This window comes from Mycteria americana, chromosome 4 (assembly GCF_035582795.1).
Source record: "Mycteria americana isolate JAX WOST 10 ecotype Jacksonville Zoo and Gardens chromosome 4, USCA_MyAme_1.0, whole genome shotgun sequence".
NCBI classification, from domain to species: domain Eukaryota; kingdom Metazoa; phylum Chordata; class Aves; order Ciconiiformes; family Ciconiidae; genus Mycteria; species Mycteria americana.
In genome coordinates this window covers 54671718-54698304 of record NC_134368.1, presented here as the reverse complement: position 1 = coordinate 54698304, position 26587 = coordinate 54671718, and the positions used below count along the sequence as shown (strand labels likewise).

General features: G+C 42.4%; 1 protein-coding gene across 8 annotated transcripts in view; it reads right to left on the bottom strand.

The window, feature by feature from the left end:
• BMPR1B (bone morphogenetic protein receptor type 1B) overlaps positions 1-26587 on the bottom strand; it is a 295110-nt gene that overhangs the window by 246254 nt on the left and 22269 nt on the right. For 5 of the 8 annotated variants that reach the window (XM_075500595.1, XM_075500594.1, XM_075500597.1 and 2 more), the window contains one exon: positions 7767-7932. The exons of 2 other annotated variants lie outside the window; for them this stretch is intronic. The gene's annotated coding sequence lies outside the window, so the exon portion shown is untranslated. Of the gene's footprint in view, positions 1-7766; positions 7933-17575; positions 17719-26587 lie in introns of those variants that run through there. One more of the 8 variants, XM_075500602.1, reaches the window with a different exon arrangement.

Genomic DNA, 26587 nt, shown 5'->3' with positions numbered 1-26587 from the left:
TGGAAGCACTCAAACCAGCACCAACATTCATCAAGTACGCTGCTCATTTCTCCCTTTGATACCCGAGTGTTATTTTTCCTATAAGTCCATGTAAACTTTGAAGTTTTGCACAAGATCTTGAGAGAAATATAGAGCCTAACCAGCTGCTAAGTATGATTCTCTAGCTAGTGATTTCCATGTATATTATATAGAAAGCGTAAGAGAGAATAGGTTGAGCAATGTAAAACGCCAACAGCGAAACTTTGAAAAATTTATACTAGGTAATAGCATCTGTAGTCCAACACTTGTACCCTGTAGTCCAGCACAATGATAAAAACCAGTGTCCAGCAGAACAGCTGGAGTCCACTGAAAGAGAGCAAAGCCAGCGTCTGAAATAGGATTTGCTCTGGATATGCTCAAGTTGTATGAGACACTTTCACATCCACAATAGACCTCTAGTAACAGCTAGTCCATTAGATGATCCATCATTTTTTGAAGTTTTAGAAAATCAGAGGCAAGAGAACTGGATAAAAAGGGTGTTACCAAAGAGAAGATAAACCTGCAAGACAACATATCTGAAATGACACAGCAACAAAACCACTTTGCATAGATGGGATGTGCTTGACATACAGCTATAACTAAAGGCTGTATCTTTTATCTCTTGCCCGCAGACCCTCGCAGGGAATTCATGCGCGCACAAAGCACACTGCCCGTTTGGCCGTAGCACGGGCAGCCTGCGCACTCATACCCCCACGCAGGCTGGGCGAGCATCCCTGTCCGCACCCATCCCGAGCCACAGGAGGTTCTTTTGCCAAAATACTGCCTGCTTTCCAGAAACAGCCAGTGACACGGATGCAGCACCTGATGCTAAATTAAATGCAACTTCTGCTCTGTGAAATGGAGTAAAACCATGTAATCTGCGTCAAGCTCGGCATCATGTATCTAGCAGGCGTTAAACTACACACAGAAAGGGACCACCTGAACCTGCTCCTTGCAAAAACACCTTGCCTGTGGAAAAATTGCAGAGCGACATGAGACAGCAGATAAGCTCTGGCATGCATGCAACAGCATTCACTTAAAGCGACCAGTCGCAACTGCAACACAGAAATACAGAGGGGATGGGTATATAAACACACCGCAATAAAAAAGGGTTTGAATAGGTTACTGCGTTTCAAGGTAAACGTTTGATGAATGCAGTGGAAAAGCAATGTATCAAAATGAAAAAGTTGCTAATGGAATTGCTCTGGTTTACATATCTAACATTTCCTTGCTCTTCAGACTGTTTTTAAACACTCATCCTGAACCATCTCCTAAGGGAGAAAAAAGAAGAATTCAGTCAACATTGTACTTAAAGTCATGCATGAAAATTAATAGGATTAAGGTCTAAAGTAAATGTTATTTTCACAGCTAACAAACTACAAAACTGCAGTATAACCAGTGAAAACGAAAATGATTTTAAAACTGATGAGTGGAAATTGTGCTCTTACTAACTGTAATCCACAAACTGCTAAGGTTTTGCAGCTAAGGAAAGAAAAGTCAGTAGACTTCAATACAGCCAAACTGAATTCTGTGGAGAGGAGGTAAATGTCCTCCTAGGTGAGCTCTATCTGTACATAGCCTACACCATTAAATACTGGAACACAGTCAGAAAGTCAGACAACCACTGAGCAGCACCAGCCTAGCATCTGGCACTACAGAAGCACAAAAAACTTGGAGAATTCAGAGAGTAAGAACAAAAAGCTGCTTAAGAACTGGATTTATAAGGGGAGATTAATAGTTGACTACGTACCAGATTGAATAAAAGATGACATCAAGGTGTCAAAGCAATGTCTTCAGGCAATCCAAAGCACCTCACAAAAATAATTTGAGCATGCAAAACCAGTAAATGCTATAGGGACCAGAAAAAGGGTCTGCAGGTGACCGATGTTCTTTAAAAACACAGGCTTGTTCCCTGCAATTGCTCCTTGTATTCTCAAGTGAGAGCAAAGACGGAGGAGGGAGAGCTTCCCATACCCCAGCACTAGGTGATGCTTCTTCAGAGTGGGGGAGTTCAGATGTCTCCACCTCTCTCTCAGAAGTGGATTTAGGACATAGCAGGAAAAAGCAGGAGGAGCGAGCTAGTTTTCTGAAAACAAAAGTGGGCATCTATGGAATAATAAAATAAAGGCTCCTTTCCCCCTGCAGGAAAGTGTTAGAAGGCAAGAGGATGCACTCCAAGAATTTCTGGGTCATAAACAGGAAGGGTCTCTAGAATTATTCAGACTCTAAGTTTTGGTGTGTTTTAAAATGGGAAACTACAGAGTATTTTACCCATAACTACAGCAATTTGCACATCCTAACAAAAAAAAAAGAAAACCAACACTTTTTACATAGCTGCTTCTATTGCTATTCATTTCCACAGCTGATGATAGAAGAACTGTAACTGGGAAAAGCTGATTAAGGGAAAATAAACAAGGCAAATGACACTGCACCCTCTCAAGGTCTGTAAAAATAACCAAGTGAGCTTGTGTAATTTCTGTATTTTCAGACTTTTTGGTCAAATGGAATAGGACACTGGAAAATATACCATATGCACATACCTGACAGTAGCAGAGTGAGGAATTTCATTATATCCATTAAGATGAAGTTAGACCTCCTTCCCATCAGCAGTTTTGAAGACTTCTGAATAGCTAAGGATGCTTGTTTCCCATGAGTTTAAAGTAGTTTATTCATCATCATTCGAGTTTCTCAGTGTATTTTTTGGATAAAAACATATTTTATAAGTCTGTTAAGAAACAATGACCTTCCAGTTTGTGATGTCATTTGCCTCTTTTGGCAGGGTCATTTTGAACTGAACAAAATCATCTGTTGCTTTCATTTCAGACCTTTCATATAATCTGCTGCCATTCTTTCCTTGTAACTCACGAGCACAACATCTGCAACTCCATCACGTCAAGTACCCCTTCCTCCTGCTGCTGAACACAAGGGCAACCTTCTAACTGATTGCTGCAGGGTCAGGTTTAAGGACTAGACCTTAAATCTGAACAAACATGTTTAGCCGAAGATCAAGTAACTGCTAGTTCTGTTAAATATTTGATGTGAAAAATCTCAATTTGTCAGTCTCTCCCAGTGCCCGTCACCCTCAAGTCTACCTTCTCTGAGTGACAGTAAGATGGCAGCACCCCACAAGCTTAGCTATAAGGACTCCAAAAGTCAAAATGAAATTCCAATGAGACAAAGAGACATTCCCATGTTTACACAAACATATCTGGTAGGTAAGGTTAAAAGCTGTTTGGTAAAGTTCTCTCTAGGTATTTTTTAAGCAAACTATGTATGCACACTCCATATCATAGCCTGCTTTCCTAAAAGAAAATTAAAAAAAAATATAAGGCTTATAATCCTCATCTTTGTCATTTACCACTTCTTCTGTTCTTCCCTCCAGTAAGTGTTGAACCATACAGCCCACAAACTAAATCTAACAAGAAGGGAATACCCAAAGACAGAACTACCATGAAATTCAGCATAGAGGAGAGAAAACCAAAGTTCTTCCATCCTGAATGCAAGACTGCATCATGAGTTCCACAATCACGTCTTCTGCTCTGTGTTTATCAGCCTGCTAATGAGGTTTTAGGGAGCAGTCCATCATAACACAGGAAGAGGAGTAATTTCTGCCAGATAGGTTCAACTGAATTACCTAGATAAACCTCTCTCAAGCTGGTCACAGACATGAAATTGACTGAGAAGTATCAGTTTTGTTCACTACTACTGCTTTTATGTATACAATTATGGCAATTTAATTGAAGTTTTTTGTGAAGTCTTATGCAATGTATTTCAAAGAGACACTTCACATATTAGCAGTCTCCTGATGGCATCTACCAAATACAGTTTAGTGCAGCCTCTTCTTTTATTTCCATGAGCAAAGGACCTAGTGGAAATGTACATCAGTTACCTTAAGGTGGTTACAGAAATCTAATCCCATTTTAGATTTCCTACATCAACTGATAGGGTAAGCATTATGTTGGGGTTAGTACAAGTGTGGAAGGACAGAGACACCACACTTGAATTCCATGCGAGGCACGATTCCCTAGAGTTACCTGTAAGACCAACTGAACTGCACATGGGAGTTGCTAGTCTACTTCATCCAAATGATGCATTTACTAACTTGCCACTCGCACTCTGCGACTATGAATTCTCAGTTCAGACTGGACCCCTCGCAGCTTTCTGGGGAGGATCATAAATATAGAGAGGACAAACAGCGATTGTAACAAACGTCAGCTAGTCACTTGAACTGGGATCCCTTGGGAGATCTCCTGAGTACTGATACCTCTGCCCACAAAAACCAAGTAACCCCCCAAAAAAAACAACTTGAAGTTAAGCTGCCTGATGCAGATCTGCAGTTATCTAGGCTTCAAAAAGACCAAGCAATACCAAGCTTTATTTGAAAAATCTGAGGAAAAAGATGGACATCTTCAATAAGTAATAAACATATTAACCTTGTTAGTCAGTCAGTTGGTCAGCTGGCCCCTGCAGATGTTGATGACCACCTACAGAAAGCACACAATGGTATCAAGAAGCACTAATTTGAGAGCAAACATTCCTCAAAGTAATGTTATGACCAGGTGTTTGAAAGAAATTTTAAATCTTTTCAGACATGAAGAAAAAGTAGGGGTTTGAAAAAATCTCAATACTCAAGACAGACAGGAATTTATTGAGAAACTCTCAAAGCAAAGAGCTCGACATGATTTGTATTCTCACTGGTGTGAGGCCCTATTTCCTGGACAATTATAATATCAGATGGACCCCTATGAAAAACAAACACTGCAACTTTAAAGATAAAGCAGAGAATAACACCCATGGAAACCATCTCCAGGATGGTTTATATATACAATAGTAACATTACTGAAGGAATACTATGGCTCAAAGAATGAAGAAGGTTTACATGGGCACAGTTCACAGGCTTTGCAAATGCCAGCCCATCAGCAAAATGTAGTAGTCACAGAATCCGCATTTATTGGCAAAAACTCAGTAAAAAGAGCTCAGAAATGCAACTGAGGATGCAGCCCAAGCATTACTTTCAAAAGCAGATCAAAAGGAAGCGCGCGTGCCTCAATTTTGATCAGAAAAGGAAAATGACTGAGGTAAAGCCCACATGACTGTTCTCTGTGCCACAGGGGATTGCCTCCACTTCAAACTACCTGAAGACTGCTACAAATAAATGAGGCTTCTCCACACTTCTCATAAAGAAGCAGAATGTATTATTTTGCATATAATTTTTTTGGCCTCAAACAATGGGCACAAGTGAATGCCAGTTCTACCTTGCCAAAAGAGGGAAAATAGATTCCAGCTAACTCCTACTGTGCAAAGACCGTTTTCAAGCATGTGCTGCATGAAACTGTCAAGCAGGAATTTGGAGACCTTCCCCACAACGATAACCTATTAAGTCCGGACCAGCAAGGACGACTGATACAAATTGAAGTTTCACCACCGAGGTTATGTATGCAATCTGGTCACATCCTCACACCATACTGCCAATGAGACCATTGTGGGCACTAGTCTTGGGGAAAGACCCCTTGTGCATGAGCTGCCATGTACTCTGGTCAGCTTCTTGATCTAGATGCTGACACATCCAGGACTCTGGAGAATAAAGCAGAGTGGACCCATCACCCTGTAGAGGCGGACAGATGCGGCACTAATGCCAAAATGTTTCTTTGAACTTCTGAAACCTGTATGAGTAAGCACCAATGCACACATAGACTCAAGTGCATAGAAGTAAGCAAGCCACAAAACTGCAAAAACATGAGTGTACAAGATCATTTTAACATGAGTATGTGGAAGAATAATATTCTGTTTGACATACACTCCTAGTTTCTTTTATGCACCTTACAGTATATCTATCATTGGTTCACTGATGAACAGGATTGTATTATTTGTATATGGTACATTTAAGCAAGAATTAAAAGTTATGTTTAACACTGTGTCAAGAACCTTTCTTGATTAATGAACATGTAAAACAGCTGCTATAAACAAGCATTTATCTTCTGATTGGAGAGTACTATCATTAAATGCCATGATTACTGCCACTAAGCTAATATTCAACAGAAGTTTTCATACTTGCACTGGTTTTGGCTGGGATAGAGTTGATTTTCTTCCTAGTAGTTAGTACAGGGCTATGTTTTGGATTCGTGCTGAAAACAGTGCTGGTAACACAGGGATGTTTTCATTATTGCTGAGCAGTGCTGACACAGAGCCAAGGCCTTTTCTGCTCCTCACCCCACCCCACCAGCGAGGAGGCTGGGGGTGCACAAGAAGCTGGGAGGGGACACGGCTGGGACAGCTGACCCCAACTGGCCAAAGGGATATTCCATACCGTATGGCATCATGCTCAGCATATAAAGCCAGGGAAGAAGAAGGAAGGGAGGATGTTCAGGATTACGGTGGTTTTGTCTTCCCAAGTACCCGTTACAGGTGACAGAGCCCTGCTTTCCTGGAGATGGCTGAACACCTGCCTGCCCATGGGAAGGAGTGAATGAATTCCTTGTTTTGCTTTGCTTGGGTGCACAGCTTTTGCTTTCCCTATTAAACTGTCTTTATCTCAACCCACGAGTGTTCTCACTTTTACCCTTCCAATTCTCTCCCCCATCCCACCGGGGGGGAGCGAGCGAGCGGCTGGGTGAGGCTTACTTGCTGTCTGGGGTTAAACCACAACAATACTACACAAGCCACTGAAAATTTTGACACCGGCTTATTTGGCAACAAGCACAGCAGTTGGCTGCTTTTGTTCAGGGAGGAATACTGTGGAAAGAGGGGGAACCCGGGAGAGACAGAAGAGGCTATAGCAGCTGGAAGAGAACTGAAATAGAGCAGGAAGAAGGGGAGGTAAAGTCACTCAAATGGAAATAACATTTCTATTTGTTACAGAAATAGCAGAACAGCCTCCACCAATTCATTATTCGATTCATTAAATAGACTGTCCATTTATTTTATTTTTCACTAGTGAATTAAAGAGTTATCATTTGCAACACCTTTTACAAGATATTCTAATTATACTTAAAATAATTGTAAAAGGTATTTTGCAGGACTTATATTTGGTTTTTATTATTTCTTTCAATTTAGATAATCTAACTTCACTCTTGGAGTGCTAATGTAACAAACTACAGTAAAATATTTAACCCAGATATACAAACATTTCAAAAAACCATCTCATTTGAAAATATATTTTCCCTTTAAGAGTTTTATGGAAGAAACATCACAAAAATGATTGTACTTAAATGTAGACACCTCTATTTTAAAAGTGCATGCAACAGCCAATACTGTAGCACACAACTGCTCTTAGCAAAACAAAACTGTGCATGCATCCTCCAAATTATACACGTTCATAGCAATAAAAACCTTGGACTTTATCCTGTCAGCTGTGGTGTATTTTCCTGACGTTACAGAAGTCAGATAACTAGAGAAGGAACAGTCTTTTAAAGGATGGTAGTACCACTTTTAACTGCAAAAACAGCTGTTTATCTCGTTACAAATCTAAATCTTGGCCTGCATAGATTAACAAAATGTAAAGGGTTCTCAAGAGCATAAACTGATCCTTGTTTTGCAGTTGGACAAACATTTAGCAGCTCTTCTGTTTCTATAGCTAACCTGTTTTCCTGCTTTAAAAAAAAAAAAGGGACGGGAGGAGGTGGCAAAACCCACACTAATTATCCTCCTTGTCCAGCCCATTCTGTCAGAGCCATGCTTTTATCCATATCGGAGGACAGTAAAGAAAATAAAAGGAGGGGCAAAGACATCCTAAGTTTACAGTCACGTACTCAGTTCCTTTGAAACCGGCTCACAGAGTTTAAGAATAGGTGCGAAAGGGTCGACTACATCAGCGCGCTCAGAAAGTCTCCGCCATCATCCTCGCCTTCCTGTGCGACAGGCCATCTGCTGGAAAACGCTGTGCCCATAGCCAAAAGCTGTGTGTGGGCTGAAAGGCTGTAGGGGGAAAAAAGAAAAAAAAAAAATGCAGCAAATCCCTGAGATTAATGACTTCACACATGTATCCCTTGTGCTGCGGCCCAGAGCTGTATCCCCACCCCCCGAAACCACACAGTACTGCCACCACCATCGTACGGTTTCCTTCCTCATTCACCAAAGATTAGCGCGTAGATCTGTCCGTGCCATACGCTTGGCAGTGCCTCACGGTGGGATAAAAATCACCCTAATTACCTTCTCTCAGATACGGGCCCTTTCAAGACTACAGCCCCCGGTCTGACGCTTCACCTTATATACTTCAGGGAAAATACGGAAGGGATAGTGAGAGTCAGGAAAGGTTGTTCTGTGCAGAAAGTTTCTCACAACTCTTGACATTCATTTATTATTCGTTCCCCACCACCTCTCCTTATTTGATGATATGGCTTACAGACTGCAAGCAGTTTAAGAAGGAGCTTAAAGCTGCTAGCAACCTTTCTGTGATCATTTCCAGTCCCCACAAAAAGAAAAGCCACTGCTTAGTCCATTCTTGCATCTAGAGAGAACAGGTAACTGGATCAACATCTGTTAGAAAGCGCCATATTACAGGAGATTTTTCATGTGTTTTCTCTGAAAAGACAGATCATCACCTGGGATAGTTCAAAGGCCTTGCAAATCCGAATTAAAACTTGCAGTACACAAGCAAAATAAGAAAGGTAATTATTTCAGTTTTAAAGGTGCTGACTACTCAAACTGCTCAAAGAAGTTAGCAAGCACCAGAGATGCACGTACATGCTTTGAAATCAAGCCAAGAAACTACCAAACCAGTGATGATCAGCCAGCAGTCACCCAGAAAAGACTATCTGGGGTTGCAACTGCTCCCTGGGACAGTAATGCCATTTAAAGGACAGACCCTCCCCCCCCCCCCCCCAGACTGATATGCCAATTTAGGCATGATTTTACTATTTCAGCCCACAGTGGTTTAAGTGAAATAACCCATGCAGATAAAAAAGATCCATACTGTTCATTACATGATGTCTGCATTATAGCTGTGACATCTGCACTTTAAAGTGCAGACTAAATGAAAGGGTCAACACCAGAGCCTGGAATGAAAACAGGAATTGCAGTGCGCATCCTTCAAGGATTTTATTATAATCCTTTCCGATGTTCACTATGACCTCTAACCATTAACAGAGCATACAGACAGCTACTGCCTGAAGTAACCTGTCCCTTCTGTCCTCAGCCAACGTGAGGAGCAGAAGCGGTAGAAGCCCTGACCTTCCTCTGCAAACTTTCCTGTGCTTTCTCTCCCCAGGGTTAGGCTGACAGAACTCTCCTGCGGCCATACTTGCAGACAACTCTCAGGATTTGTGTCAGGGTACTGAGGCTGCATTTGTTCACTCAGTCTAGGAGGGATCTGAGCACCTAGCACCAGTGTACCAGTGGTAACTTGTTAAGCTCTGCATGTTACACCATTACCATCCGTTAGACTATTCACAAGACCAAAACCAAATGCAGCAACTTTACAGGACCTCTGCTGGTATCACTGTGTTTGGATCTTCTCTACCCTACCTCATGGGTACCGCCATTGCTATTTTCAATTAAAAAAAAAAAACCAGGTATTCTTTAGGATGTTAGTTGCACACACACACAAAAAATATCAAAACCTCTCCATCTCTAGCCTTTGACATCTGTCAAGTACCATTTGAGAGTATTGCTTATTCTGGAGTCACAGGGAAAAGAAATTAATTTCTGAGAAAGACAGCATCTTCAACTGTTCATTTTGGTGCTAGCCAGCTAAGCCAAGACACGCTTCACAGGAGGATTGCCTCACTTTGCTTGAGGACAGCGAGTGAGGTTCTCTCACATCACGGCTAGGGAAGAGACGGAACAGGGAAGGTGCCTTCACACTGATGCAGACCAGGCACATTCCCACCACCTGCTGAGACTGCCAAGGACCCTATTTTTCCAGCAAGAAGGATAACAAGAAGAGCTAGGCACTGCAGCTCCTCAAATGCTCCAACAGTTCCCAAAGCGACTGCCATTTAGGTCCTTAATTTTATGGCAAAGCACTTCTAAGAGCTGAACTCGGCCTTCAAATCATTAATTTATCCTTAACAGCACTGCTTTTGGTCAATCAGACTATTTACGGTTTACTTTTCACCTTGAGCCAAGTCCAGTATTTAAGTATTACTTGCATAAAAAAACACTTCAAAAGGTATTTTAATACATGTAAGACAACTCCTGCCTGTACGCAAAGGCCCCACAAACTTCTAAAAAGATTTAGCATCAATGATTAAACCTGTAAGAATACACGCATTTATAAAAGTAGAGTCACACAGTTCTAGTTTTTATTAAATTTGCATAAGAGAAAAGAAATACCAAGAATGGTTTATAGAAACAGCTGAAATGCTACTAAGGAAAGAAATGACATTGGGATTAATAATTTCAAATATATGTGCAGCATTTGAGAGCAGAAGGGCAGCATAAAAATAGATCAAACCCTTTTGACAGGCTCTCATTTCTTCACACCATTCCAAGTCACGTTGCCTAAACTGGCAAGATGAATCAGAAAAATTTAGTTCTGCACAAAGTATGAAATCTACTCTTTTGCGGAAAGCTAGCAAAACATTTATGCACAAATTAAGCTCCAAGTTAAGTAAGTCTGATGGTATTATGCACACACGCACACAGTCAAACAACTCAAGATTCAAGTCTCAAAAAATAAGTTTACAACCAAGAGGACTAGAAATTATTCTTTGTGTTGCTTTCCTTTTTTTTTTTTTTTTTAATTAAAGCGCTAATTCTCAACCAATAACTTCCATGAAACCTTAAAAAGAGCAAGTCATAATAAAATTCCACGAGTTCAAAACACAGCATGTATGTCATTCAGATCACATATTAGTTCTTGTCAGGAGAGCAAACTTCACTCAAAATTAAACAGCCCTCAAAAATTCCATAATTTAGTTAGAGAAGATTGATTACCCCCTGTCAATGGATTTCTGAGTAAAGAAGTTATAAAGGTTATCTTTATTTTCTTTCATTTTTAATTGGAGTAAACTATTGATTTCTGCAGGTCCTCAATCAGCAGCATCCCTATTACACTGAACAGCCCAACAATGCTGCGTAATCCCCGTTGTAAACAATTATTTGGAGGGGGGGGGGGGGGGGTCTGACCTGCTTGTGGAAGCACAAGGGAAACAGACAAGCCTAAACTGTTGTGGTATGTGGTTATCAGAGAAAAATTAATTAGCTTCAAGTTAAAACTGTACTCATCCTCCTCTTCAAATGCACAAATACGGATCTGCCTGCTGCTCTAACGGCTGTCAGGAAAAAAAAAATCCCATTCCTTCCATAAAATACAAACATGCATCTATGTGATGCCATGGCTGCTCACGTACCGCTGGCAAGCATATCTTACTTGCCCTATGTAAATAGAGTTAACTCCTAGATAACCCCCCCGGAGTTTACCATCCATTTCCAATTAATACCAAAACTCTAGAGGAAAATGGTTTTGCTCTTCAGCTGTAGTAAAGCTATTACATCTGTACCGAGGCAAACTTGAATAAGGAGATTAATATCTGTGGGAAGAATGTTTCCTGCCATAAGAAGCTCACTTCATGTGACAGTGATGGGTGTCCCATGAAAACCCCCGAGCTAGGTGGACTGTAGTTTGAACACAGAAATCACAGCAGCAATCTTAAGTCAAAGCACTTCTTACCATCTCCCAACCAGAAATTATACTAGTATTCTAAACCCTAAACACAACACAGATTCAAAGTTTCACATTCACAATCATTGCAAGGTGCTGAACATAGTAGCCCTGAATGCCTGCCTAGGAACGCTTGTGAAAAAAAGGAGACAATACACATTAATATTTTTAAAGATGAAAGTGCAAAGCAGTCTTTGAGTAACTAAAGCCTCATTCTCCCCATCAATGGCAGCAGCTTGGACTCAACCTCATTCTTGACCCAGGGTCTCAAAACACTTGACAAGGGGTACATGTGTCTGCACCCCACTGACAGAAACCGAGATACAGAGACTTTGGGGATCAATCCTATGGCATCTCCCTGAAGCAACAGGGCCCTGCTCAGCTCAAAGGGTTTCTCTGCTTCGATACTCCAGTAAGACAAGACCCTACAAGACTTGCCTATGAATAAAAGAAGTCTACAATGCTTGCACACACTTAATTGTATTTCTGCAGGCTACAAAAGTCCTGCTATATTCATTTTAACAAACCCCACCAGATAGTTATGCCTGAAGAGAAATTCCCTGTTAGGAAAAAAACTGTTCATCCAACTTCAGTAGCAAATGCAAATAGCTAATTAACCTTATCTCCATTACACTGTCCTGACTTTGCAATACATCTGGCACAGAAGCAAGAATTTGTTTGCCTTGTCCAAATCTTCTCACATATGTACAGAGCCTATAATCAACAGGCTCTGAAGCAAATCTGACTAGAAAAGATTTAGCCTGTAAGAATACCTATGCCCTCTGCACTGTATTCCATATGCACACTTGTGGATGTCATTTCATCATCACTTCTAACAGGGAAGAGACAAATTGGCAGACACATGAAGAAAATTGTATTTGACTATGTGGTTACAAATAAAGCTGTATTTGTGCACTTCGAGATAAAGACAAACTAGCCAAACCCTGTTCATAGACACATTATCAATCCAAGGCGAATAAATCTATTATTTCACCCACCATGGTTTTTTTCCCCCTAAAATAAATGTGTTCCCAATATACGTGCTTCAGCATTTCACGTTTTCATAGGCTGTTTTAAATACAACTATTTTTCCTTGGCCAAAACTGATAAGGATAAAGGAAAGCAAGTTGGAAAAAAGGTCAGATTATACCAAAAGGGAAATATTTATCAGAACAGCTATTTCTGCCAAGGAAGATAATCACAAAGGTAAAGTCTTATTTGATCCTCAATTGACCTGTGTGTTTTTAATTAGGAAGGGCAGGGGGAATTAACCTAGAGCTAATTATGCTCTTGATTCTACAAACCTGCAAGTGCATAATTTTTTTCACATAAGTATTCCTCAGTGAAGTTATGCATGAGCAAATACATTTGTAGCTTCAGGGAATAAGTCTTGAATAACTTAACCTTTTAAAAACTTTTAAGTGGCTGTTTTATAAATATCTCTTATATAACCCGTTTTGTATTTTAGACTTTACATGTGAAATTTTTCTGAACACCAAACAATATTTGCTTTTGTTTCAGCAAAACAGCAACAGTTATGTTTGCATTAGGAAATAAGTGGTAGTTTTAAAGAATGAACATTTTAAATACCTGTCTTTATTCATCCTGGTCTGTGAAACTACAGCCAAAGCTTAATGACATCAAAGCGTAGAGGTTTGTAGCAATGTATTTTGACTTTAGCACTGAATTAACTTTCCATGTGTAACAAAATCAGTTCAGGGGAAGGAACTTTCAGACCTGTGTACATGCAGGTCCCTGCATACTACAGTTCACTCACTGCTGGAAAAACTTCCTGGAACACGTAAAGGGGAAACCTGCGCTCACTGATGCTCTCCCCACACCCACATCGCTACCCCAGTCTCTTCATTACATGCAGTGGTTTGTGCCCATTTCCTCAAACTCTGCCAACTCTGTGGACCTGTATCTGCAGTCCTGCAGCCACCACAGATGACTCCTAATACCAGCTATACAGGCCTCAAAACCGTAATCAAAACTTCCAAGAAAATGCCCTCCCAGCTGGCTGTTGCACCACTAGATGAGGACTTGCTTTACATCCAGACTCAAACAGAAAATAACTCCATCAGCCTGCTTTCCCAAGGAAATGTTTAGACTTGCTTATCTGCAGATAAACACATCTGCCAGACCCTCTCTAATAAGTTTTGAGCCTATTGGCCAATTATAACCAAATTTGACATAGGTTTGGAGGCCTAAAAAGATACTCACTCTGACAAGCGGCAGAAAAGCAGGCAGCCAGGCTGAGAATACAGCCCCTGCTAGCGATGCTGTGAAGAGAAAGGCTCGAGCAGGGACTTGCTGCTTGGCTAGCAGGGACTCCAGCCTTGAGATGCAGTGCCTAAGAGAAGAGCTTTCCTTGGGTTTTGCTTCTTATCAAAATCCTGCAGCACATTCTGCGTACGAGAGCAATTAAAACATATAGCCTGTATACCAGAGGCATGCAGGTACACGCGCCTCTGTGTGCACGGTCTGCGTAAGCACACACACCTGGGTGTGCGCACACAGCGCGGCGCGAACTGATCATAAAGAATAATTGATCACATAGGAATTTTTTTTACAGCTTGATGAGGTGTTGACGTTTTAAGCAGAGAAAAGTAAACTCAGTAATGTAATGCATGAAAAACCTGGTATAATGTAATCAAACACTACTTTATAAAGTATTTTAGTTACCTCAAAATAATTTCCTTATTGCAAAAAAAAAAAAAAAGTCCAGCCCTTATGGAAGCTGTGATAGACAAACTTTTCCTCCTTTCATGCACTCAAAAGAACAAGGTTGTCGATGTAAAGCATGATACAATTCATAGATGTCACAGAATGTTACAATTTATAGACTTTTTGAAAACCTTATCATATAAACCTTGTTACGTTTTTGCTACCTCAACCAGGCACAACAGCAAGAGGAAAGCACTCATCAGAAGCAAACCCGCTCTGAAACATGCGCTAGTGCAGAAGCCAGTTTGGCACATGCAGACTTCAGACCAAACTGCAGCATTTTCCAATCAGTTTCCTCCAAATTTCGCCTATCAGCAGCATCATTTTCAGTTTGTTCAAGACCATTTATAAATAGGAGCTCATATCTTCTAAAAAGGAAGAAAAATCCAAACAGTAATAAGTCTAAGATATACTTTATAGTTTGTTTTACAGGGTACCACCAATCTAATTTATTTGTTTCTGTTCAATATTTGCAGTATTTACAGCATAATGATCTAGATCATTTTGGCACGTAGGAGTCAAATACTGATACACCTATAAATCCTCACCAACTTCTTGAGTAATGACAACCAAGATAACCATGTTGCTTTATATGCTATTCTATCCTTGCAACTACCCTACAGTCAGTAGAAAATACCTGTCAAGTTTGAGACACACTTTTCTGGTTTATCCCATACTCCGAAGGCTCTAAACTACTTTGCAACGCCTGTTGTTAGCAGCAGTGTTTAGGCTGGACCGAGAGACACCTCTTCACTCCCCCCAGCACACTACATCAGGTATTGCCTTCATAAGACAAAGCAAAGCAGTCCCTTCCCCATGGGATTCACAGTCTAGGCAAGTGCTTTGTAGTCAACAGCAAGCAATCAGCAGTTAAGAAACAGAGCAGCTCATAAACATTCATAAAAAAAAAGAAAAAGGGTTAATCTTATTTCTTGGGAGGAGTAACACATCATTTCCCACCTGAGCATCAGACTTCCTCTCATTATTTCCTTGCACCTGGCAACAGATATTATGTCTTACATATTGAAGCTCTTGTTTTCTAGGAAACAATACACAGAGAAGAATGACAGAAACAGGCAAGAAAGACGAGACTCTGGGAACAGCCTTTGTGAATCTGTCAGTTTACATCATTACCAACCAAAGCTCTTTAAAAGAGAGTTTCAAGACCCGAGGGCTTGATTCTGCAAAGCAACCGAGTGCTCTGGCCTCACTGCAGCAAAGACCCCAGCACATGCATCACTTTAATTACACAAGTACACCAATTAAAATGGACCCGCTCATATCCTTAAAGTTAAGCGTGCACTTAAGTGCTAACTTGAAGCCAGAGCATTCAGTATAGTGACCCCCAGGAAGGACTGCCAGGTCAGGGATGCACACACACACACAAACGTAGACAGATACAGATACAACCACCCCAAAGGCCTGAGGTTTTTTTCCTGATTGCACAAGTGTCAATCAAGAGCAGCTCAGCTGAAGCCAAGGAGGGCAGCAGGCTGCAGGAAGATAGTCAAGGCCCTTAGGTTGTATTTACTGTGATGTATTCCTTATTTTGAAATGACTGCAAAACTGTTTCATAATGCAAAATTTCAACACATGAATCAGAGAATCTACTTACAAGTAGATTATGAATTCATCATATTACTCTAAAAGTAAAACACCGCTTTGGTTTTTTGGTTACTTTTAGAAACTTCTGAAAGAAATTCACTCCCTGGGTATGCAGCCTTTGCCAGAAAAAGAAAGCAGGAGTAAGTGGTGCCGTAAGCTTCTCGCTAGTCATCGGACAGAGGCGATTTTGTCCCCTGCAGGCAATCACATAGTAGCCACTCTGTCAAATTTATGTACACCGCCTCCATGAGTTACTCCCAGAGACTGTAGCTTTTAACATCCTAACTTCAATTGAAGTCGTTCAAATTGTCATTCAAAATGATCCATTCTCAGAAAATAATGATGGCTGTACTCATTTCCCTTAATGTAAATTTAAATGAAGCAGAAGAGAACTTTTCAGCTTCAAAAGGAGATGACAGAGGAAACACTGGCAGTTTATAAAAGCATGAATGGGACAGAAAGGAACAGGGACCCATCCTACACCGTCTCTATGCAAGACATAGGTGCTATCAAACGAAGGTTCAAAATAAGAGGGTGTGGTGTCTGACATCACGTAAAGTTAAAGCTATGAAATTCCTTGCCACAACATGTTGCAGATGCTAAAAGCTTACACAGGGTCAAGGGGCAGCCAGACCAGTTCATGGAAGGGAAAGATCAGCGACAGCTATACAGACACCAGCTCTCCCTCAGGAAGCATCCAAGCTGCAAATGACCGCATGCTGAGCACGCCTTCTGGGGAATTATCCTTACACGCCTGCCTTATTTTTACCCCCCCCCCCCCCGGCACCGCTTTTTGCGGCGTCAGACGCAGGATGCTAGACAGACCTCTGGTTTCATCCAAAAGAGCCTCCTAAAGAGTGACGTTTTCTGTAATTTATATTCATCACGTTCTTAAACCAAGTAGCCAAACGCTATGTTTCCGAAGAGTGTCACCAAAACAACCGAGCGCTATGATCTGACCGGTAAATCAGAGTTCGCGTCAGTCCATCACAAGCGACAAAGCCCCTCAGTTAACAGTCCCGCACCACCGTGCCAGAGATCACAGCTTCCCAAAGATCCAGAGTCCTCCATCACCTTCAGTTACAAAGCCAGACGTACCTTGACAAACTGACGTTTTGATTTAAAAGCGCATTTCGGGAGCACTGGAGACTAATCGCCAGCGGCTGGCGTGCAAGTAAGTAGATGGCATCAACACGCAGCATGTGACCGAAGAGAGAGGGTCCAACAGCCTCCTGCCAGGCTCCCAGCTGGGGCACGGAACATACTCCGCCGCAGCAAGTTCGGAACAGCCTACAGCAAGTGCTCGATGCCACGCGTGGGACGGGAAGCCAGCCCGCTGCCGCGCTCGCCGAGCAGCCCCGCCGGGGCAAGCAGAGCCCCAGGTTCGGGCTGGAAGGCGCCCGTCAGCTCCGGGGCCGCTCCCCTCGCTCGGGCGGGCACGAAGCCGGGGCCGCCCGAGGCCGCCTCGGGGCACGGCCGCGGTGCGGGGCGCCGGCCGGCCGCTGCCGCCGGGCGGGCACGACAGCTCCCCGGGACCCCCCCCCCTCCGCCCCGGGGCAGCTCCAGCCGCGCAGGTGCCCGGCCACCAGCCGCCGCCTCCCCGCCCGGCCCCGGCGTCCTTACCGGCTGCGGAGGCTGGCTGCTCCCGGGCCCGCTCCCGGGGCCGCCTCTCCCGCCGCGCTCGCTCCCCGCCTGCCGCCCGCACACACCCCCTTCCCGCCCGGCTCGCAGCCTCTGTACTCGGGCTTGGGGCGGTTTGGGGTTTTTTTTCCCCTCCTCTCGCCCTCTCCAGCTCCCACTAGTGATCGCACGCCCGGCCAGCCAGCGGAGGATTAGCGGCTGCCGCCGCCTCCTCCCGCCCCCCCGCGGGCGGCCGGAGCGGAGCTGCCGCCCCGCCGCCTCCCCGGCCCCCGCCGCCACCTGCGGGGACCCTGGGTCACCCCACTGGGGCCTGCCGAGCCCCAGGGACGGGGCTTAGCGCGCTGCTCACCCGCATCCATTAATCTGCGGCCAGGGAACCGGCCAGCGCGTCCCCCCACTCAGCCGGCCAAGCCTGCTCCCGCTGAGCTGGAGGGACAGGGAGGCTGGGGAGATGCGAGGCAATTTACTGCCGGGATTAAATTAACAACTGAGATAAGACGGACAGCGTGGGAACGGCCAATTGAAAAATGAATCGCCAACGTGTCATACAGCGTCAGCAATAATTTACTGCAAAGCGTGGGCTGCACCACGGCCCCAGCACGGATACCCCTGCTGTAACTTGTACTACATCGCACAAGCAGTCCAGCGCTGTCCCGTGCTAACTTACAGGCACAACACAAAATTCAGCTCGGGGTTTTCAATCTCAGTATTATTTTACGACTGCTTCCCTCTTTTCCACGATTGATTAAAGAAAATAACTGATCAGCAGTTCAGGTTATCATATTAGAAGTCTGCGACCACGATTTACTCTGTTATAACACACGTTAAAGTTTGTGACTACTAAGAAAAAGGTGAATTTAAAATGGGAATACTTGAGGTATGACTACATTAGCATTTTAGCGTGCATCAGGAGCGCCCTTTGAAGGAGTCACGGAGCGGCCTCAGTGCACAGACCACAAGCAGTAAGCCAGGAAACACATCCTGGGAGCGCACCTAACGCCCTTTGGGGCCAACAGGCATCCCGTGCGCAAGGCAAGGCTGCAGCCAGTTCGAACGCGTTGGCCTGAGCACCAGGTCCTCAGCACCAGCTGCTTCAGATGGCAAATCTACTGAGCCACACTCCCTGGTGGTGCAGAAACAAATTACCCTAACTTCATATAATTTCAATTTCTCACACTCAAGAGGAGTCAATACTCTCCCTCACTTTCCGAGGAGGTCAATATATATTGTTATAGTCACACACACAGAAGCTAGTCTACCCGCCTTTGACTCAGAACATCTAATTTGCAGAAGATTGCGTCAATATTTGGGGGCAACTACAGGGAGGATAGCACAAACTAGCTCCAAAGGAGAGCTTCTCCCACTGCATCTCCCTCTGTTCTTAAGCCCAAACCTATACTCTCTCCACCACTGTAGGCATGGGGTTTTTTTTTTTTACTTTACATGTACCTCAGTCAATACTAGAGGCAGAAGTGGAGAAAGACATACTACCAGGTGAGGCAAATTTGGAAGTGCTGAAAAAAACTAGGAGAAAGCTTGTTCCAGCAAGATTTTTGGACTGCTATTCTGTGAAATCTGTGTATGCAAGTTGTCCTTGTGCACTTCATGCTCCGCGCTGGTTTTGGCCTGTATCCTAGGCACAGCTCATTATAACACAGGTATATTGTCTATTGTAAGCCTAAGGTTTCCCTCTCAGCAGAGATACTTCACTTTTTAATTGGTTTCCCTCTTCTGTTTGCCTCCTGCAGACAAACAAGAGAAGACTGGGACAAATAGAAGTACTGGCTGTTCTAGAAAACAGCTGAATAACTACCCCATGCTGTACTGGCAAGAGAAACCTAGAAAACAGAGAACTCAAAGAGGAAAAAAAACCACCCTCAGGAAGTAATAAAGAGAGGGATGAAAGGGAGGAGAAGACATAAAAATAAATAGAAAGGGAACAAAAGGAAGGTGTAACTGAATTAAAGAGTGCCATAAAATGAAACAGTTGGCAGTGAGAAAAGCGGTATTATGAACACCTTTGCTTCACGCTGCCAAACAGATTGAAAAGCGTGGTCGCCTTTGAAGCACAAAAATAATTAAATATCTATTGAGTATGTGAGAATCAAGGATTAGTGCTAAAGCGCTCCAATGCCAGCGTGCAGTCCAAAAGGAGCGAGTTGTTTATCGATTCCCTTGAAAACATACGGCAAGTCTTTGAAAATGCACGCCCTTCCGAGCTGCGATGAATCAGCAGCCACTGAAACTATTCAGTCCTACACTGAGATCTAATGAAAGCATGACAGTTTCCCCTTCTCTCCACAACCTCCAGCTAATCTTTTCTAGATAGATCACTTCAGCCACCATTCTTTAACTCCTAATTATATCAGACCTGATTACAACACTCGAATGAAAACGCTCAAAATCTTGAGCTCCCAGTGATGATACTGAAAAGTAGATGTAGTATTTCCAAACAGGACACTGTTTGAGGTTGTTGGGCAACTGTCTAAATCTTCTATCACTGCTAAGGTAAACAGATGAAACCACAAAAATGTTTGAGCCTCCTGGCAAAGTTTTCAGCATGCTTTCACCTTCCCGACCTCAAAGTGTTGAGCGCTGCACTACTCCTCTGCCATTCCTTCCGATACTATGTGTTGTCAGTGGAGGAGAATCCCCCCCCAAACACATACAAATAAACCATCCGGCGGAAAAACAAATATTGTGTGATCTCTTCACCTTTTGTCTATGTTTAGAAAAGACAACATAATCCTTTCTATTCTAGAAGTGAACGCTCTATCTCTTCCCAAAACAGTAGTATTCTCTTTCTGTCTTATGAAGAGCTCCATGGCTCTGTGCTTTATGCATTGCTTTTCCTCGGTAAACAACTTCACCAAGTCTGTTTGTCATTCGGTGGCCCTATGTATTTCACAAAAGAAAAACATCACATGCAACCAATTTATTCCCATTTTCCTAACTGTTGGTCAGACATTATGATTTTCCTACCGTACCAAAGTCGCAGGTTTTGGTAATGCAGCAAGAAATTGTATTATCATGCCAGATTAAATAGTATTTGTTCTTTACTGTACAGGCAGGATGATACAATATTTCATGGCTTTCTTACAGTTCTATAACACTATTACAGCTCATCTTCAAAACTCAATACTAAACTTCATTTGTCTTTGTTTATTCACGGCTTATAGCTGATGGTTCTCTGCCATCTGTTTGCTGGAGTATAGTGCCTGTACTACAGCGCTGTGATTTTCAAATCAGCCCTTAAACTGCGATAAACATAATATCAAAAAGCTCTATCAGCCAGCTAGAAAATGACTTAGGAAAGAGATAATTGCCACATATACGTTGCCAAAAATGCATTTGTTTATCAGGTATACTGATCACCTACCCAATGTCTCTTGTAGTATGCTTATTAAAAAAAAAAACAAACAAGTAAAACACATTTTAATGGCCAAGAGTGGATCCAAATGTTATCTGCAGACTCAAGTTATGCTTATTTAGATGCAGCACAGTCTCATTTCGTATTTGCTGTGCAAACCCTAGAAGCTTAGGGTCAAATGTACTTCTCGTTACCTCACTCTGCCATAGGATGCGTATGTACGTATATGTGTTTGAGTGTGTATTACAATGGGAGTAAAACACTGACAGCCCATCTCGATAAAAGGAAAGGAACAAGAAGAAAGGATACATGCATCCCATGTGAAATGGTAATTGCAAGAGGGACAGAGAATTGGAAAGAACATAAAAGGCACTATATTTGAACCAAATTATTTAAGAAAGCCGTTCCCAAACTGAGATCCAGGGACTAACTCCCTTCTGGGGAGAGCAGCTGGCTGCCTGCCTCAGCATCTTTCACCAGCAAGAGGAGCCAGCAGCCAGCCATAACATCCTCCGCAAGTTTCAATGTGCTGGAGTCCTCTCCTTACGAATTTCTGGCATTTGCAATCCTTATTGATTTAAATGGGGCTTGAAAGGCATCAGAACTGAACGCTAGACATCTTTACTGAATAAGAAAGTTTACAGTGCAGAAGTCTTTACAGGAAATTTAAAAGAATAAAAACAAATGACTGTCTCTAGGACAATAGCAGCGGGGAAGAACGCCCTCTGATTAAAAATAAATCTGTTGCCTGTAAAGTTTTTAACTTCAGTTAAACTGTTCAGTCTTAAACTGCAGACAAAATATCCTGGATTTAGGGTCCATCCCAAAGCACCCACATACACATACTGCCCTGCTGATAGCAGCAGCGCACCCGGGTCCAGTGAACGGACTCGCACAAACAGCTCTTCACTTGCCGAAGGACTCCGCAGGCTGGGACTTCACGCTCCTCTTTTTTGTGGATTTTGTTATTGTTTTTCCAACCTTCAGCAGTATTTTATAGCTTCTGCCCTCTGAACCACTAACTATTTTTACAATATGGATTAATCCCTTTTCCAGTTTAAAGAAACAGCTGAGATAGCAAACTTTAACAATTTCATATTCTGAACTCTAATTAGTTTAATGTAATGTTATTTGTTCAGGAGTGCTGGTCCTTTAGTCAAGTTTCAGTATAATCCCAACATAATCCCAGATTTTTTTTCCCCCTTTTACATCTCATGCTTCTCTGAAACATTTTAAAATGTTTTGATCTACTAAACACTTACTGTGTGCCTCGTTTTGTGCTACAGCATTTTCTTTGATCACTTCTTTGAAACTTAATCCAACAGGTGTTATTTTAATTAAAAGCAAGTCTGTCATCATTCTTTTATAATATCAATTCCATTTCACTACTATGGAGTATACTTTATGCATTTTCTTCCTCTTGCAACTCCTTAATTTAGGACTCGCATAATAAGTATGACTTTTATATTTACTGTTTGTTATTTCTACATAGGGTGTATATCTAGAAATATTCTTATTCTTCCTATGCTGTGATGTTATTTGGTATTAGTGGAATTTCCTCATGGATTTAAACCCTTGAAAAGGGATGGGCTTTCTGGAGAGCATAAACTGACCAGTGTAATGCAGTAACAACAGCAGTTCTCCCTGAATGCAGCTGTGTTCTCACAGGGCATGAAACTTGACCTTTTGCAGAATGACTGCAAAAGATCTAGGTATTTCTCAAGACATCAAAATAAGGATAGGGGCTCATTCTTGAAGCAGCAATAGGAAGTTCTTGGAGCAAAACTGTTTAAGCTATTTTACTTTTATCCAGGGAGCTATACGACTACCACCTGGAGAGGAGACACTGGTAGAAGTGCTGACAAAGCCAGCAGAGCCTGCATAGAAAAAGGAACATTTCTTTATTGAGATCTTCCTTTGGACATGTTTTGCCTTTTCTAAGTGTCAGGCTTGATCTGGAAGACGGGACTAAGAAAAAGACTGACTTCTGCACCAGTGACCCACCCACTGCAAAGACGTCCCATGCCGAGAGGCTGTTACATTCTCCCAGGGGAAAGGAGCAAGGTCTTACTTTGTTTTAAATTAGGTGTCCGTTTATTTGTGGGCACCCATTTTGCCAACCACAGGGCCAACCATACAGTGCATTTCTTCTATACCCAAAGGGGAACATGTAAAAACACAAAAAGACATTCATTATCTCACGAAAGGACCCTTTTCTTTTGCTCACTGTTGTATGGTGTGGAAAGCAAAGAGAAACAAGCCATGGAAAACAAAAGAAAGCTGACATGTAGAACATTGCATGTCAGGGATAAAACACCACTAAGAGCCAGGCAATTGTCATCACACTGGAGTTACATCAGACTATAACCATGTCCAGAACTATTTCATGACCTCTCCCCATACACATCACTGTTTCATGGTGATCTGTCAGTCAAACAACTAAAAATAACAGCCAAATACCCTTGTATTTATGGCACTCCTTCCTTCCTTGATGTGCTGTGCTTTCAAGATCTGCCATGTCACATAATCCATTGGACTGCTTCTCTCCTTTGCAATGCAGAGATGATTTCCAGTGGTTTAGTATCCTGGCTTTCTCCTGATGAGGCTCCAAGGAGTCAGCCTTTTGATGAGTTAATGACAGAGCACTGCATCAGGTGAAACCCAATGGATACAGTGTCCAGAAAATAAGAAAGGTTCTTTGTCTTAATATCATTATAAAAAACCCAGAAATTTCTTGGCAAGAAAACATTTAAAACCACTTATGTATCCAGGAATCACCCACCACATCCCCACCATGCCTCCACACTACTCAGATTTAAAATATTCATCATTGTCTATACCCCTCTACAGACACTGGCTATGGGAGATTAGCTGTGATTGAAGCTTTGGGAAGCCAGTCATTTGGGCCAAATCCTGCTATTACAGTTTCTCTTCTAAAATAAAGAGAAATATCACCATAAAAGAACTTAAATCTTCATAATGCTATTAGGAGGAAAGAGAAAACTTTAAAACCAATTTTCAGTCATAAAAAATGGTAACCAAACAACCCAGAGGTAAATACTATTAAAGAAGCAAGCAAAAAAAAAATAATCACCACTTACATGTAATTTCCAATATCCAATTACAGTAAGAGACAAAAAAAAAAAAATATCATTTGAGAAAGGACCCTTTGCTCTCCGACTGAAGCCCTCAACCAGAGGTTGGAGAGCCCGTCTTTCCTTCCCCGGCCCAGTCAATCCAGCTACTCTGTACTCAGCAACAGAACGATTTCAAGAGGAGCCAGGGCAAGTTTCCCTATCCTACCCCAGACTTCTCACGAGAGAGATCCTGAGCTTCCCTGAGCTTTTATCCCCCCAAGCACTCTTCTCAGAACATGCTGCAGCTCAGACACAGATACCCCCATGGTATTATGTCCTTTATAAAGGCTGCTGGAAACGGGACCGCACGTCCCAGCCATATTGTTAGGACACTGCTTGGGTTTAGGGGTTTTACTGACAGACATAAGTGGGGAAGCTGAAATAGCATGGCTTTTGGTAAACGCAAGCTAAGAAATTTCTTCAAATCTAGGACCATAGAGCAATTGGATACCACAAGCTACGTTATAGTTGTTGGTGTAGATAAGAATTAGGAGAAGAACCAGTGAAATTATCCACACACTGTAAGAATCAAGAAGACACTACACAGAACCTGGATTACAGTTATTTTCCTGCTGTGTTCTGAGACCCAGGCCAAAAAAAAGCAGGGCATTTGCCTGGTGGAAAATAAAGTGGGATTTTTTTTTTTAAATTCCCAGTGTAGTGCTTAGCTATAAAGCCACTTACAATAGATGGCTCTTATTTCATAAGAGGAATATGATGAAACTGAAAACGGTCTCCTCATGCTGCCAAGATGTCAAGAGTAAAACTCCCCCAGAGCCCCAAATATGTCTTAGCACGTAAAAGTTGCAGATCAGCATAAACTTGCTGCACGTAAATGTTGGCAGTCCCTGTTAATAAAAGCTTGCACTAATCTGTTTTTCAGTGGCTCAGCAGGGCACAGGCATCTCTAGAACCATGCGTGGAGGACCCAGCTAACTGTATCATTGCATATCGTGATGCTGCGCTGGAAACAGAACAGAGCAAGAGGGGAGGAGCTGCCGCTCTAGGAACTATTTTTCCAGCAACAAATTGTTTCCTTGCATGCTCTTAGGTCTGGCTGCCTTCATCCTCTGCTCTCCTTCGTTCTGACCAACCTATTTTACCCTGAGCAGCTTTCTCCAGGCCCTAACGACCATATACTCTTGTGCAGTAAATGATGGTCTAGTGCCTTCCCCATAGGTTTTGGGTAAAACAAGACGTATCAGGGAAACACAATTCTCTCTTCCCCTGCTAACAACATGGTGGCATTGCCCAAATCTGATATAAAATAGAATATTTTGTTTAAGCAGATGAAAAGTTTATGAAGGCTTAGTTATCAACACTGATAAACACACACACGCAAGCTACCTGTAAGCATTTAAGTGGTATTCTGCATTCACAGGAGGATAATACAGAGAAGGAACTGCTGCTAGTGAAATACAGCCATTCCTGCATTAGAATTATAGAAATCCCCCTTTAAACCTTTTCCTATTACTGTTATTATAATAACAATCAAAAGTAGCAGGACAGGAGGCACCATCCCTTTTATCACCATCCAAAGATAAAATATACGAGATCTCTATATTTTACTTCCAGCTCCCAAGGTGAAAAAGCAATTATCCTGTAGAGCATCAGTGCCTGCCAGTTCTGGAACGTGTTTTACCATACAGAAACGCAGCCTACAAATCCCTTCCTGCTCAGCCCTTTTTGGCCCATAAGCTGTCATGCTGGAGTGGCCCTGGTACGGTTTAGGTAACCGATGGGAGGCCAAGGGCAGTGTCCGAGCCCCACTGAAACCCCGTTTGGGGGATTCAAGTGGAAGGGAAGCGGTGCAGAGGGCTGGCACACGTATGCCTCGGTGGACACATTCATACTGAGCGCAGAAAGCACTCATCACAAGAGGTAAAGCTCAGCAGATGCAAGTGGGGAAAACAAGAAAGATTGCCCTGTTGGCTTAGTTGTGTCCTTCACTGACTCTACAGACTTTCATTTTACTGCTGAAAATGGATATACTTGTGGGACAAAACTAAGATTTGGGAAGGTGCACTGGAGAAAAAAATTTTTCTTCTACCCTGCAACCACAGTATCCCATTTTCTTTTACACAAAAACCCCATGCCTTTTTTCACAGATCTTTCTGTTTGTTCAGTGTTAACCCTTCCAAGTTTTAGAGAATGCAGATACATGCAGTTGTAAATGCAGAGGTAGCACATACATAGTTGGATTCATTTTATTTTTTAGAACAAGGGGGAGAAAACCCAAACCATTATTTGAAAGAAAAAAAAACCCCACAACCAAAACAGTCATTTGAATGGAAGATGAAGAACTCTCCTATTATTAAAGCACCAGCATTCCTCCCATACTTATAACTATCATGACATCGGAATACTACTACTCCTTTGAGATGCCATTTAAAGGTAGTGGCACATTATAGAAAAAGCATTATAAAAATATGGCCTTATTTATCCAAAGTGTATTTGGCTTTTTTCTCTCCAGACTGGGGAAAACTA